Raw genomic sequence first — 10,730 nt, 5'->3', positions numbered from 1 at the left:
AATAATTAATAGAGTAAAGAGAAGACAGAATAAGAACATAATCTCATTGCATATGAGAAAACTGTCATGTAGAAGAGAAACTTTGTCAAAGAAATTTGCAAAACAATTGACAATCCATTGCATGCCACCAGTGAAAAATTAAAGTTCTAGTATCTGAATCGATAACGTAAAAATACGCCTTTATGATAGAAATTTATTTTTATACGGGTGGCATGCGATAGATTGTCAATTGTTTTACAAATTTTTTTTGACAAGGTTTCTCTTCTACATGATTGTTTTCTCTTATGCAATGAGATAATGTTTTTATTCTGCTTTCTTTTTATTATATTCATTATTTTTATAATGATTACAAGTAAAACTGTGTAAAGTACTAGTAAAAAAAGTGTAAAAATTAGAGATTTATAAAGTGTATCTCTGTTTAATTGAAATGTTTTATTTTGTTACATACATGGGCAACATTTGGAAAACAACATAACCAACATTGAATAAAAGCATTTTCATAGAGGATAATGCCTCAGTTAAAAGGTGAATCTTGAAGAGAAAGGTACATAGATCCTATGTAATAAGTTATTAGATAACAATATGCACTTATATCAATTATTTAACAATTATTTTATCATTCTAATATTCTCTAATTACATTTCAGATTGTTTCTATGCATATACATTGGTTTAAACATTTTATATGTTTTAATATACATTAAATAGAAAATAATTTTGATATGTTATAAATTTATGTTTCTTTTTTCGATTACAAATTAAATGTACACGCTATTTGTAACTATTCTAAAAATAATTAATAGAATAAAGAGAATGTAGTATCTTATAGCATAGAAAATCATATGGAATAATCTTCGTGTGAATCATGTATAAACGTTATTGTAAATATTTTTAAAACAATTATGCATCTCTGAAAGTATTTCAATTGTGAGGATTCTTTATCGATATAGATTTTGGGAATTTATTCTTTTATATGCTACATTTCATATTAGACATTTTTATATCGACAATTCTCTTCTATACGATTGTATTCTTTTATGCGAAACGACAAAGATTTTGTAATGTCTACATTGTCTTTATTCTATTCATTATTTTTAGAATAAATATAAGTTACATGTACATTTATTAGAAAAATAGAAATGATTTTTTATTTATTTAATAAATATATTTTCATATGTAGTTTGACCAGCGTGGTCATGAAGAAGGTCAGATTCTGTCCGTGTAAGAAGCTGTGAGGACCCTTTTCATGTTCAGAAAAATTAATTAGCCAATCACAGCCAAGCTTTCGTCTGAATTCTTCAGTTTCATGGCGTCATTCGTGGAGAACACATCGGAGTGTCATCGTCCCGTTAAGATCAGGTAATTAAAAGATATTTTGTAAAATTTACATCTTCCTATTATAATATATAAAGGATAAAAGGATCAATTTTGATTTTTTGAATATATTTTGACAATTTTTGTGGTCCTATATCGTATTTTTAATCATTCGAAATTTTTCTTTATTATAGGTGGAAAGATCTACTGCGCAACATTTTCGCGCATGCAGTATTTTCGCGCCAGTCTTACGCGTCTGTTCTATGCACATCAATATGGCGAATCTTTCGAATTTTTTAATCTGCCATCTGTATACTTCTTCCAGCGGATTTTGTTATCCCGTTAATTTCAGGTAATTGTTTCAATTAATATTTTAATGTACACCTTCCTGTTATATATTAAATGATATATAACGAATGTTATATATCAAATGCATACAATATGCATAATTTTTATATGTGTTTTAATATTTTACTTTCTTTTAGCTTTCTTAACATGGGAGAGTTATAACACGAATTCACTAACCTTTTTTACCTTGTGGTAAGTTCTTTTATCTTCTTCATATACGGCGAGGTGAGCATTATTGTTTTTAAATATAAGCATATAAGCGTATAGAAATACTACAGAAAGAGTGAGAGAGAAGGAGTGAGAGAGAGAGAGAGAGAGAGGAAGAATAAGAAAACAATACACTCGACATATAGGTTATTATAAATGTGTATTTTTATTTCCAGGAATTTCTCGAGGAATTTTCTTCGTCGAATTTCCGACAACAAAACGTAAACAGCCGATAACATAGGTATAATAGCCGAGCGTTCGACACTCCCGAGATCTCCTCTACCAAGGTTATGTAGTAACGTACCTCGTATTCGTCTTCTATCTTTCAACGAGACAACATCTACGAAAATAAATCGTATTAAATTATTTAATAATTTTATTTCTAACGTTATCTTTTTGATTTTAATAGTTTAAAAAGTTTTTCATTGCATAGAATGGTATTAAAACTGGTTTATTTTTTATGTTACTCTTTATTGAATTTGCTGATACAATTACTGTTTTATTTAGACAAATTTAAAGATTTTAAATTAATATTTAGATTAACATTGCATACTTGATATATAATATTGCAAGTAAATAGTTGCATACTTTGATCAATTTCACAAATATTTAATAACTTGAATACTATTCTATCAAAAATATTCAATGGTTTTAATGTGTGCCCTGCCTTCAGAAATGATTTACAGGAAATATTGTAATATAGTCTTTAGTATGTTTCAGCTTTTCAGACTTTTTATTTAATTTTATTTTATACATCGTCATCCTAAGGGTAGGATACCCATCCTGCAGTCATCAACGAAGACTAAAAGTAAGTATATTTTACTATCAAACATTTCTATGATAATTTCAATTGATTTTTATTACAACAATGATCTTAATTGTTCTTTTTCTTTTTCTGTTTCAGAAAATCATTGCAATCGAGCGCGTAGGCAATGAGGTTATCGTGTGTTGCATCGTGTTAAAATAAAATATAAAAAAGGCGACAAGTAAATTCAGTGTTGATCGTCGTATATTAAAGTTTCGTTTGCTCGGTTTAGAAACTCGCAAGTTTCTTTTATTCGATTTAAACATGTGCTCATCGTCATCCTAAGGGTAGGAGACCCATCGTGCATTCATCAATAAAGATTTAAAGTGAGTATATTTTTGTATTAAATAATTCCTTAAAAATTTTAATGATTTTCTGTAATAGTAATGATATTAATAGTATTGTTTTTTATTTTAGTTTCAGATTGCAATCGTGCACGAATGGCCCATGTGAAGTGACCAGGAGTGAAATTTTTGTTCTTGCATTTGACTGCGAGCAATGCAGTCTTTGAATTAGTGCAGTTTAGAATCAGTGATCGGGCGAGTAATAAGTTAAAATCAAACGCGAATTAGAGTCAGTGTTGTTCGTCGTATAATAAAATTTCGGTATCGCGATAAGAAACTCATCTATAGTTTCTTATTTTCGTAGAAACCGCGTTTTTAGATTCACGCGAGGTGCATCACCATGGTGCAATAGAGCTGCATCTCATTGGAACGCATTGTAAGTATTTATTTGTATTTACATTTTATTCGATTTTATTTTATATGATTTTGAATAATATTTCAGATAACTTATCGTTTTGTTCTATTTTATTTTACAGATATAACCATGGATTCTCTTCCTTTCAAAGATGTTGGATGAATTCTTCGATGGATTGTTGGTGGATCTTCGATGGATCTTCTTCAATGGCAAATCGAGTAATATCTTCCATCGTCAGACTACAATACTTGCTGCGAAGTAGGAGTGTTTTGGAGCCATCGCAGAACTTCTTAAACCGTGAGTTTTTATTTAAAGTCCCTCCAGTGCTCAATCATGCCGAGGATGAAAGGTCCAAATCGGCACGAGTTACTGGTTGTAATTATTTAAATAAATTATTGACGAGCACATGAGTAATTCCTTTTTAGGAGTTACTCATGAAAATTGTATATTTTATTGTATGTTTTATTATTAGTTTAGGATAGGTTTTCTTGTCTCATCGGTTAATTTCATTTAATTAATAATGCAATTAATAAATGCACACTCTTTTTTATTACGTGTTTTGTTCGTGGTTAGTAGTGATGAAATCGAGCATTAATTTACTCGTTTTCGTCCTGGAAAGCATGTAATAAATGTCTTACATGCATTGCTTCGTACATAGTTTATCTAATCGAGATTTATTTTGATATATCAAGATTTTGATATTTTAAATAAATGAGCAAGAAGACAAACTCATTCGCGACGGATAGATTCTGGCAATTAAATGGTGGCTCAAAGCCCAGTTCTTTCATTAGAACAGCCATTTAGTGAAAGAATCGTCCGAGGTTTGCAAAAAATATCCATCATCACCGTAGAGTCTTTTAATACATCCTTACCTCGAAACTATAATTGTTTCATATGGGGTAACTTTTTTTTTTCATTCGCTTGTTTAAGTCATTATTCACCAAATGACTTGTAGAGTCCTTAGCCCGTTTAGATGAATTTTTATTAAAATCTTTTGATATATTTATATATGTGTTAATCATATTTTTTAGATCAGGATTTTCAGCTTCTAATATACTAATCCCCCGTTTCTCCCCCCCATACTTTCTGCGTTCTCATCTATGCGTGTGCCCAGGTGTTACACGTATGGGTGAGAAACAGTTAGCGTGGGTTTAGTTTTAGTTTTTTCCCCTATTGGCGGCTGTTATTGTGCTAGTGATTGCACGATGTACTTTACACCTGTGTGTGCGTATTAGGTAGTGTGTATTGTACATCGTTACGCGATATGTTTTTATTCATTTAATACATCATTAAATACTTAAAGCATTACTTTTACATATCTATCTTCATTCTTATATTTATATTAAATATTTCTCATTTTTTTGATAATCGTTTGCATCGTAGAGTTACTGCATTTATTTGTGGAAACTTTGATATACTTGTATATTACTAGTATGCATACATATATACTAGTGTATACTTGTATTTTTGCTTTAGTTTTGTATGCAATAATCATTAGCCTTGGCAGTCGATTACAGCAAAACGTACGTATACCCATTAGCATATAAGTTTATAAAACGTGGTTGAACTAGGGTGTCGGAGGTGCCCCGGGGCATGCTCTCTAGTTTAGGCTTTTGCACCCTGGTGGTATGTGAGAGAACCGTGGAGTGAGTGGGTGGGTATGCATGTTTTTTCTTAAAACGGGTAAAAATATGGATAATAGGCAGGCAGGTAGCATACTTCTCTGAATGAATGTGAAAACTTTAATTTTAAGTAGGTAGGATCCAGGAAAGGCATTAGTCTTCTTGCTTCCACTCCGGAGTGGAAATTCCGCCTCCTGGTTTATACAGAATTGTTACAAAATTTGATCATCTCATTTAATTATGCTTGATTTGTTAATTTATTTTGTAACTATTCTGTGATCATTATTATGTATCATGATTCAAAGGTATTTGCAACCATTTGAAAGATTCATTTCTACTTCGATTTTTATCTCGAACGAGATAGAATCGAATCAAATTCGCAAATTCTTTGATGCATTTGATACTTAGTTTTAAATATTTCAGGATTAACACTACGCACTATCGCGATCTCGTCTTACAGCTAGAAATATTTGATTTAATTAAATATAACGAATTAATGAAATGAAGGTATTGCAAGAAAATGCATTTCATTTATTGCACTATTTATTTTAATTCGATTTTATTACTCGACGTTAAAAGTGCGAAGTGTTATTAGGTCATCGAGGGAAATTATTATCTGCTTGGACATTCGAATAAATATTCTCGTGTATGATCAATGAACTCTAAGTTCATTGATGGTCCACGAGTTAGAAAAGTGAACGCGAAATGTAAAATAATTTTTGAATAATTAAGAATTAGAATGATAACAAAATACGAGTTCACTTGCAAAATTAGTATGACAGATTTTATATTGCTTGCAAATAGGAAATGTCCAAATGCAGTTTTCATAGAATGAAGAAAGAAGAGGCTTAATGCCGAAGAGGCCCCCACTTAATTGTGGCTCAAGAGGGCAACTACAGGCTACTGAATTATTTTCAAAGGTTCAACATCATGTTTGAATCTTTCGAGAATGGTTCTTTAGTCATATTTTATATTTTATTATATTACTTTTTTGCTCGTCATTAATTTGTAGTTGTAATTGGAGATGATGAACCATTCCATCTCCTTGGGACACCAAATTTGTGTCTATATCGTCAAAAAGATGCATAGATGTGTTTAATTAGTTCGAGTCAAAAAAATGTATTATTACATTTTTAAGTCTAATTATCGTTTTTTGAATGTTAAACTAATCTCTCTTTTCTTTTTTTGTCTTTAAGATTTTTTTACTGTGATCGTATTTTTTTTTTATTAAATTTCTATATAATGCAGCTTAAAAGTGTTTCATAATAAATAATAGATATTATTATTTTGTAGTAACTTAATACTTGTACTTTTACATTTTTATTTTATTTTTTTTTTATTTTCTGTCAATCTAAAATCTAAACGCGTTTACATTTAATTTCATTGCAACAATAAATAGATATTTGATAACAATAAATAGAGAATTTAATTAAATAGTGCATCTGCGAATTGGACGATTCATATGTTAGGCTACTTTATATCACTTGCTTGTATGATTAATACAGTTTTATTTTTGTTACAGGTGATCTTCGTTGGATTTAACAACAAACCTTTTTGATTTTTCTCCTGCTTTTTATAATATACATATATATATGTACAAATGCATTTCTGAAGGCACACATATAGACACTAAATATAACATTGAATATTTGCACAGGTTTACAAAAGATTTGAAATATGTTTTTCAATATAATGTTTAATTTTTATTAACACATCTACTTGTGTTTTTTATTTTTATAATATTTATGACAGGCATCACAAAAGGATGTGATTTTATTTTGCTTATTTAATAGGAAAACTTGCATTGTTTTGCAGTATTGTTTAAAATTTAAATAAAGACTTGAAACTTTCGGTATATCATTTTTTTTATTTATTTTTTTCTAACTATTAGGAACCTTGGGGAGCATAAAAACTCATAAATACCTAATATATGAAACGATTCTAATATGAACGTTAATTATCTATGACAGTAACCATGTATCAAACATTCGTCATTCTAATGTTAATTAATTAATATCTTAATATTTAACTTGATCATTCAATATTTTATCATATTCTTGGGATGTCCGAACACTTTTCATCATAAAAGAAGATATCAAGTTTCTTGCTTAACAAGATAATCCTTAACGTTCGACACAAATAAAGTCCTACTACCTTCTCTTTTTTTTTTTTTTTTTTTTGAAATTATCTCTTGAGTTACTTCTTCGTTCTTTATTTGCTGAACATCCGTTAGATAAAAGAGATCGTGAGTTACGTGATCTCAAGCAAGGGTGCACGGTTTCACCGACCGCCCAATTAATCCGAGCAAATCTTCCCAAAGGAGAAAAGAAAAAAAGAAAAAGAAGAAAAAGGGAGAAAAAAGCGTTTCTCTCCTTTCGTTTCTATGGTTCTTTTCTATCTATCCTTCTTTCATCTATCTATCTATCTATCCTTTTCCATCTTTCTCTTTCTCATCTGACGAATTATTCAGAGGAAGCTCTAATTTCCTAGACCGGGGGAAAAGAAAGAAAAAAAAAGAAAAAACTGAAATTTCACGACTTTCAGAAAACTGGACTTTCTTCTTTGCACCGCGTGCGTTGCACATCTTTTTTCATCCGAGACATGGGTAAAAAGAAAAGAAAAGAACGAAAGAAGGAAAAAAAAAAATTTGAAACACATTCTCGTCCATTATTTTCACCTGTTTTTCCTTGCATCGTTGACGACACGAATTACAGAGTAGAAATCTCTAGGTTTTTATTTTTATTTTTGTGGTTTAATAACAAAGAAATGCGTTTTTGTTACATTATATATAATACTTCGAACATTTATGAAGAACGAGAGTTTCCAATTTGATAGTAAAATACGAAAGAAATATAATGATCGTGCAAGAGTCATGGGGAAGAAAAATTTACCGTTCATTTATATATATATATATATACATAGTTGCGTGATATTACGTTTCGCATTACATATATGTATGTATGCATGTATATAGGTAGTTATGTACGAGCAAGAGAACATATTTTTGCGAATATGGAAACGAATATGTGTCGTGCGTCGTTACGTTGGCCAAAAATGTACAGCTTGATATTAAGATAAAAGTATTTGTTAAATCATACGTATCTAAATATGCAGGATGATCTGTAACTGGTGTTACAAGCAAAAAGAGGGGGTGATTCTACATGAAAAAAAAAATAAATCGAAAATATAGAATTAAATTTGTTCGTTTGAGGCTTTGTTTTCGAGAAAATCGACTTTGAATTTTCGCAAAGTACGCGTGCACTTGATCATGTCTCGTTATAACAGATCTACGAACTTTTCCGAAATACCCTGCGAACTTTACGGAAATACCCTACGGACTATTCAGAAATCTATCCTACGAACATCTCAGAATTAATCTATATATGTATATAGGTTATTCTTATATGGAAAGTTCGTAGGTCCGGTATAACGAGATATGATCAAGTGCACGCGTACTTTGCGAAAATTCAAAGTCGATTATATCGACTTTGTCGATATATATATAGTTATTACATAGGTTAAGATTACTCCTGATTTCTCGGAGTTGACGATAAATCTGAAAAAAAAAAAAAAGATTCGGTAAAACCTTTAATTCTCGCCTTTAATTAACGTACCTACCAACCAAACCAAACCAAACCAAACGAAATGAAATGAAACGAAACGAAACGAAACGAAACGTAAAGATATTGGATGGTCCTTCGACACACTCCGACTACGATTGGCTTCGCGTGTATGCTTTGATAAATTTTATCGAACGCGGAACGAGCGTCGAACCTGATAAGCGTGTAATTAAACGTATGTAAACGAAAACGTTACAAGCGAGACGAAACGAGTACTACTCTCACGCCTTTTTTTTTCCATTTTTTTTTTCTGTTTTATTTCCTTTAATTTATTGCCGTATGTATATATATATATGTATATGTATCGTTACACATTCGTACATAAACCGGACCACTCATATGTATATATAAATATGAACGTATGCGTATACGGAAGCAAAAGAGAGAAGAAAAGAAAATAAAAAAGAGAAAATAACGTCATCTCGAGACGATAATTGGGGATAAACTCGTGTAACGCCAAATTTGGAGTCACATGCGGCTCGTTAGAGTGTTTTACCCTTTTCCTCAGCCCTTTTCATTTAATCTCATCCCGTCCCCCCACCCCCGTCTCCTCTCTATATATAACCATTGAACTTGTGCCCATTGGTTTCGACAACGGAACGATAATGATTCTTCGGAACCAGTGAGAAACTTTATTCGAGATTCACATCTTTTTCTTGGAACAATGTACTTGAATGTAACGATACTACCAAGGGATGGAACATGTTAATCGATTATAACATATTTACAGTTTGAAATTATGAAAATGAAACGCGTTTAAGTTCCTTTTTTTTCTTTTTATTTAAAATTTCTCGCATTACGTGATAAAGCGAAATTTGAGATTACACTTTCTTGCTTTTAATTAACGATACCGGAGAGAAAAAAAAATATAATCAAATATGCGTGTACTATATATATATATATATATATAAATAATAATTATTATTATATATTTATTTATTTATTTGAATTATTTGTTATAATCGTTTGATTATTCCTTGGTTTATTGGAACGCGTTACATTGCATACACGAACGAATGAACGAATGAACGAACGAACGAACGAACGAATCCTCAGAAATTATACGCACGAAATCGATACGATACAGTTTCGATATAATAACGATCACGTAATATCGGCTCTCTACAATTAATACTTCATAGTATATGCAAAATAGACGCCTAAAATTCGATGCTACGAGTACGAATAATTTGAATTTATTTATCTAGAATTATCTGGCAAAAATCCTTTTGAAGTGAATAACTTCTTTAGAATGGCGAATGATTTGAAAAAAGTTAACGAAAATCCACGGTAATAACAACGAAACGATTACGGTATTAAAAAAAAAGAAAAAAAGACAAACATGCATATACATATATATATATATAAATTTTGCATACTAATAATTATTCTATAATTAATAGAAAAAGAATTTTTCCTATTGATCAGTAATATTTTGGTTTAAAAACATATAACAAAATATTAAAAAAAATACTTTATTGTATTTTTATCATCTCATAGTTATATTTGTGCATAAATTATTTCAATTAAAAAACATATAACAAAATACTAAGTACTATATTATGTTTTTATTATCATCAATATAGGTTTGTAGGTTCTTGCATAAGTTGGCCCAATTAAGACGTAGTTAAATATATATAAATATATATATATATGTTAAAGCATAAGAGAAACGTAAAGAGACAGATCCTACGCGTTCGTTGAAGCAAAATACACGAAATGATATTCAACTGCGACGAAGGTTGTGCTGACACAAGCAACCTTTGTTAAAGTAGTCGCAATTTTGAGAGGGTCGACAGGGCCATCTCGATACGGTAATCGTCGGGCCGGGAGTCCCTTCGAGACTATTCGCTTCGTTAACGTTCCTGCTTCCATTCCCTTTTCTCTCTCCCTTTCTCCCACTTGCCCTCTCTCTTTCTCTCTCTCTCTCTCTCTCTTACTCACTCACTTCGTATCTCTCGTTCTCGCCCTTTCTCTCGATTCTCCTTTTAAAGAGGAACACTCCGTAACTTCGATCACGAGACCTTTCGCGAATATCAAACGTAGAACCATCCTTATCGTTCTATCTCATTTTAAAAAAATACTGGCATACGTTTTACTGCCGTTTCATTTTACT

The 10,730-nt window shown here is 30.7% G+C and overlaps 1 long non-coding RNA gene across 1 annotated transcript; it reads left to right on the top strand.

The window, feature by feature from the left end:
* Window positions 1-1,275: 1,275 nt before the first annotated feature.
* LOC149033302 (uncharacterized) lies at window positions 1,276-9,891 on the top strand. The gene is made up of 4 exons (XR_016175751.1): window positions 1,276-1,358; window positions 1,508-1,665; window positions 1,799-1,853; window positions 2,045-9,891. It is a non-coding gene; the product is annotated as an uncharacterized LOC149033302 (long non-coding RNA).
* The last annotated feature ends 839 nt before the right edge of the window (window positions 9,892-10,730 follow it).

Source organism: Polistes dominula, unplaced genomic scaffold (genome assembly GCF_049000335.1).
Source record: "Polistes dominula isolate Pdom_NZ unplaced genomic scaffold, Pdom_raw_medaka contig_49, whole genome shotgun sequence".
Classification (NCBI taxonomy): domain Eukaryota; kingdom Metazoa; phylum Arthropoda; class Insecta; order Hymenoptera; family Vespidae; genus Polistes; species Polistes dominula.
The sequence above is the reverse complement of the archived record's forward strand: the minus strand, read 5'-3'. Positions and strand labels throughout refer to the sequence as shown.